The following is a 6,000-nucleotide window of genomic DNA, read 5'->3' as shown; positions in this document are numbered from 1 at the left end:
AGAGTTTTTGGGGTCACTTATGTATTCTATCATATTATCTTCAAATAGCAAAAGTTTGACTTCTTCCTTTCCAATTTGAATCCCCTTGGTCTTCTTTTGTTGTCTTATTGCTCTAGCCAAAACTTCAAGAACTATGTTGAATAGATATGGAGAGTGAACAGCCATGTTTCATCCCTGATTTTAGTGAAATCACTTTGAGTTTCTCTTTGGGTAATTTGATGTTGGCTGTCAGCTTGCTGTATATTGCTTTTATTATGTTCAGATATGTTCCTTGTATCCCTGACCTCTTCAAGGCCTTTATCACAAAGGGGTGTTGGATTTTGTCAAATACTTTTTCTGCTTGTAATGAGATGATCATATATTGTTTTCTATGTTTCAGTTTATTTGTATGATGGTTTACATTGATAGATTTTCATATGTCAAACCATCCCTGCATTTCTGATATGAAGCTGACTTGATCATGGTGGATAATTTTTATTGATGTGTTCTTAAATTAGGTTTGCCAGTATTTATTGAGTATTTTTTGATCTATATTTATGAGTGAGACTGGTCTGTAATTCTGTTTCTTGGTTGAGTCTTTGTGTGGTTTTGGTATCAGGGAAGAAGGAAGCTTTCTTATCCATTCTCTTAGCCTGCGTCTTTTTATGGGTGAATCCAGTCCATTAATATTAAGAGATATTAATGACCAGTGATTGTTAAATTCTGTTAACTTTCAGTGGTAGTGTTTCCCTTCTTTGGGGTTTGCTGGTGTGTGATTGTCTGTTGCCTGTGTTTTGGTGGGTGCACTTAGCTTCCTTAGGTTGAAGTTTTCCTTCTAAGACTTTCCATAGGGCTGGATTTGTGGATAGGGATTTTTTAAATCTGATTTTGTCATAGAATATCTTGTTTTCTCCATTGATAGTTATTGAAAGCTTTGCTGTGTATAGTAGTCTGGGGTTGCATTTGTGGTCTCTTAGTATCTGCAACACTTCTGTACAGGACCTTCTGGATTTTCTGCTTTCCAGTGAAAAGTTAGGTGTAATTCTGATAGGTTTGCCTTTAAAAGTTACTTTACCTTTTTTCTTTGCAGCTCTTAATATTCTTTCTTTATTCTGTATATTTTGGGTTTTGATTATTATATTATCATATGACATGGGGCCTTTTTTTTATTCAGTTTACTTGGTGTTTTTTCAGCTTCTTTTACCTTCAAAGAGATATTTTTTTTTTTTAGTTTGGGAAAGTTATCTACTATGATTTTGTGGAATATATTTTCTGTGCCTTTGTGCTGAGGTTCTTCTCCTTCTTTTATCCCTATTATTCTTAGGTTTGGTCTTTTCATGGTGTCCCAGATTTCTTGGATGTTTTGTGCTAAGAATTTGTTGGATTTAACATTTTATTTCCTGTATAGTATCGTCGACACCTGAGATTCTCTCTTCCATCTCTTGTATTCTGTTGGTTATGCTTGCCTCAGTAGTTCCCATTCATTTGCTTAGATTTTCCATATCCAGAATTACCTCAGTGTTCTGTTTGCTTTTTTGCCTCTATTTCAGTCTTTAAGTTTTCAACTATTTGAACTCTTTGCTTCACCTGTTTGATTGTGTTTTCTTGAGAGATTTATTGATTTTCCTCCTTTTTTGTCTTTTCCTCCATTTCTTTAAGAGAATTTTTCATTTTCTCTTTAAAAGTTTCCATCATCCTCATAAAGTTATATTTAAAATTGTTTTCTTCTGCTTCTTCTGGGTTAGGATGATCAAGTCTTCCTGTTGTATAACCACCGGGCTCTGGTGTTACCATGTTGCATTTTAGGTTGTTGAATGAATTCTTGCATTGACACATACCCATCTCTTCCTCCAACTGGTACCAGCAGTGTCTTTGCCTCTTGGCCCAACTATTGCAGTGGCTAACTTTGTCTTTGGGAACTGTTCTTGGTCTGCTCTGTACTGTCTCTGTCTGTGTCTCAGGGAGCCACTGAGATCTGTCTTGGCCTGCTCTCTTGGCCTACTCTCTTGGTCTGCTCTCTTGGTTTGCTCTCTTGGTCCAGTTTGTTCAGTCACAGCCTGTGCTTCAGGGTTCCTTTGAGGTTGCAGGGGATAGGAGCATTTGGCGGTGGAGTGAGGATCTAATTGATGAGGTGGCTGTGTTGGAGCAGCCTACCTGCAGGAACGTTGCCTGCTGTCTGGCTAGTGAAGCTGAAGCAGGTGGGGGAGGGGTCCAGAGTTTTGTCCCCAAAAAGGAGGGCCAAGAGAGTGTGGTCTCCTGCTGAGTAGGTGGTCACTCCCCTTTTTGCCCTCTCTGTGTATTTGCAGCCTATGTTTCAGAGATCCTCTGAGGTTGCAGGGCTAGGGAGTGGAAGGGAGATATGACGGTTTGGAGATGGAGTGGGACTTCAAAGGTATATTCTTGCCAGGAGATGGTGGCGCATGCCTTTAATCCCAGCACTCGGGAGGCAGAGGTAGGTGAATCTCTGTGAGTTCGAGGCCAGCCTGGTCTACAAGAGCTAGTTCCAGGACAACCTCTAAAGCTACAGAGAAACCCTGTCTCGAAAAACCAAAAAAAAAAGGGTATATTCTTTTGTGTTTGGATGAAATAATCTGTAGATTCCTCTTAATTTGTCAGGTTAATAATATTTCTTTGTTTAATTTTTGTCTGGATGTTCTGTCCATTGAGGAGTATGGGGTATTGAAACCTCCCACAATTAATGTATGAAGCTCAATATGTGATTTATGCTTTAGTAATGTTTCTTTATAAATATGGGTGTTCTTACATTTGGGGAATAGATGTTAAGAATTGAGATGTCATCTCGGTGAACTTTTCCATTGATGCATATGAAGTATCGGTTCCCATCTCTTTTCATTAATTTTGGTTTGAATTTTATTTTGTTAGATATTAGAATAGCTACTCCAGCTTGGTTCTTGGGGCTGTTTTCTTAGCAAATCTGTTTCCAACTGTTTATTCTGAGGTACTGTCTATCTGACATTGAGGTGTATTTCTTGTATTATGCATAAGGATGGATCTTGCTTTTTAATAAATTCCTTAGCCTGTGTCTTTTTATTGGAGAATTGAGTCCATTGACATTAGAGATATTAATGACCAGTGATTGTTAATTCCTGTTCATTTTTTTTGTTGATGATAGTGTGTGTATATGTGTTTTCCCTCTTTTGTTTTTATTTCTGGTATGAGATTATATAATTACTGTGTTTTCATGGGTGTAGTTAACTTCCTTGGGTTGGAGTTTTTCTTTTAGTACATTCTTTAGGGCTGGGTTTGTGGATAGATATTGTTTAAATTTGACTTTATCAGGTAATATCTTGTTTTCTCCACTTATGGTGATTCAACGTTTTGCAGGGTATTGGAGTCTGGGTTGGCATTTGTGGTCTCTCAGAGTCTGCAAGATATCTGCCTAGGTCCTTCTGGCTTTTAGAGTCTATATTGAAAAGTCAGGTATAATTCTAATAGGTTTGTCTTTATATGTTACTTGGCCCCTTTCCTTAGTAGCTTTCAATATTCTTTGTTATGTGTTTAGTATTTTGATTAGTGGTGGGGGGTGCTTTGTTATCTGGTTTAATCTATTTGGTATTCTGTAAGCATCTTGTACTTTATATTTATGTCCTTCTTAAGGTTAGGTAATTTTTCTTCTGTCATGTTGTTAAAAATATTTTCTGAACCTTAGAGCTGACATTGTTTTTTTCTATTCCTACTATCCCTTTGCTTGATCTTTTCATAGTGTCCAAAACTTCCTGAATGTTTTGTGTCAGGAATTTTTTTAGATTTTATGTTTTCATTGACCAATGTATCATTTTCTTCTATTGTATCTTCTATGTCTGAGAATCTCTCTTCTGTCTCCTGTCTCCTCTTGGTGAAGCTTGTGTCTGCAGTTCCTGTTCACTCCAGGATTTCCTCAGTTTGTGTTTTCTTTACTGATTCGATTTCCATTTTCAGGTCTTGAACAGTTTCATTGATTTCCTTCACCTGTGTTTTTTTTTTTTTTCCCTTAGCTTTCTCATTTGTTTGTGTTTTCCTGGGTTTTATTAAGAGATTTATTAATTTCCTTCAAATGTTTGCGTTTCCCTGGATTTCTTTTTGTGTTTTGTTTTGTTTTGTTTTGTTTTGTTTTGTTTTGTTTGTGTTTTTGGTTTTTCAATTCAGGGTTTCTCTGTGGCTTTGGAGCCTGTCCTGGAACTAGGTCTTGTAGGCCAGCCTGGTCTCGAACTCACAGAGATCTGCCTGCCTCTGCCTCCCGAGTGCTGGGATTAAAGGCGTATGCCACCACCGCCCAGCTCCCTCGATTTCTTTAGAGATTTATTTATTTCTTGTTTAAGGACCTCTATTATCTTCATAAAGTTGGTTTTAAGGTCATTTTCTTGTGCTTCAGCTGTGTTGGAATATTCAGGGTTCACTGTAGTAGGATAGGTGGCCTCTAGTGGTGACATACTGCATTGTCTGTTGTTGATTGTGTTCTTAGGTTGGCCTCTAGGTGTCTGGATTTATGTGTCAATGTCCCAGTTTATCTTTGTGGGATTGGTGTTTCTGTCCCGGCTTTCTCTCTCCTCTCTGGCCTGACTTGCCTGTGGTTCTGGTGCCCGGAGAGTTGTTGGGGAAAGCTGGGCCATTTCTGAGGAATGTTGGAGATGTACAGGTAGGGTCTTACCTGAGGTTGATGGTACTGGCATGGCCTCTGGGAGAGCAGGGGTTTTCTGTCAGGGTCGGGATATGGACTCAGCTTGATTTCTTATAGAACTGAGGGCCATCAGCCCAAGAATGGCACAACCAAGAGTGGGCTGGATCCTGCCCATCAAGCACTAATTGTGAGAATGCTTATAGCCAGATTTACGAAGGCATTTTCTTCATTGAGGTTTCCTTCTTTCAAATAATTCCAGCTTGATAGAAAACTGACCAGCACAATTAACCTCTTGTCAGCTTTCCACACATATACAACACTGTTAAGCTCTTTTCTTTCCTTTTTTTTTTATTTTTCCTCTACCCTAACGCCACACATTGACATCACATGACAATGTAAACATTCTTAAATTTAAAGACCCACAGTCTTTTAAAATACACTTAAAAATTCAGTCTCTTTAAAATTCAAAGTCTTGGGGTAAGGTTGAAATCTGGTGCAAGGGAAACTCCCACTAATCTACAAGGGTGACCCCAGCTAAGGCTCCTAGCAATGGTGGATAGGTAGCCTGAAGTGGCCTCCACCTGTAATCAACTGATGAAATCAAATACCCAAATCCACAGCCAAGCACACAGCCAGGCACCAAGCACGAGTTCTGGAATCATGCTGAAGAGAGAGAGAGGAATGATTGCACAAGCTAGGAATAATTGTGCCAAGGTCATCACAAAGGAACCCATAGAAACAACTTACCTGTGCTCATTGGAGCTCACAGAGTCTGGAACAACAGTTAGGCAACCTGCATGGAAGTGACCCAGGCCCACACTATGTGTGACAGTTGTGTAGCTTTATATACTTGTGGGCCTCCTGGTGCTGGAAGTCTGGCCTGTACACAATGCTTTGCTGACTTCAGGGAGCCTAATCCTCATACGGCGTTGCCTTGCACAGCCTTCATACAAGGGGGAACTGAGTCCTACCTCAACTTGATATGCCATGCTTCATTGACACCCATGGGAGGCCTGTCACCCTTTCTACAGAAACAGAGGAGGAGTAGATTAAGGAGTGGAGTTGGGTGAGGTAACGGGAGGAGAAGATGGTGGGGAAACTTTGGTCTGGATATAAAATAAATGAATACCTTTAATTAACAGTAAAAATTAAAAAATTATAAGTCTTTTAAAAATCAAAATCTCTCAACTGTGGTTTTTTGTGAAATCAAAATTAAATTAAATTTTTTTTCTTCAAGTGGGAGAACAGGGCACAACCACACTCTGGACAGAGCAAAACCATATCCAGAAAGTTGACACTTCTGGGGTTCACTCATGATCTTCTGGACTCCTTCATGGGCTTGGTCTCTTCTCTGGCTCTGCCCTCTGCAGCAAACACACCTTGTCTTCTCTGCTCAGGCTGGC

This window comes from Microtus pennsylvanicus, chromosome 2 (genome assembly GCF_037038515.1).
Source record: "Microtus pennsylvanicus isolate mMicPen1 chromosome 2, mMicPen1.hap1, whole genome shotgun sequence".
Lineage (NCBI taxonomy): Eukaryota > Metazoa > Chordata > Mammalia > Rodentia > Cricetidae > Microtus > Microtus pennsylvanicus.
Note: the sequence above shows the minus strand (reverse complement) of the source record.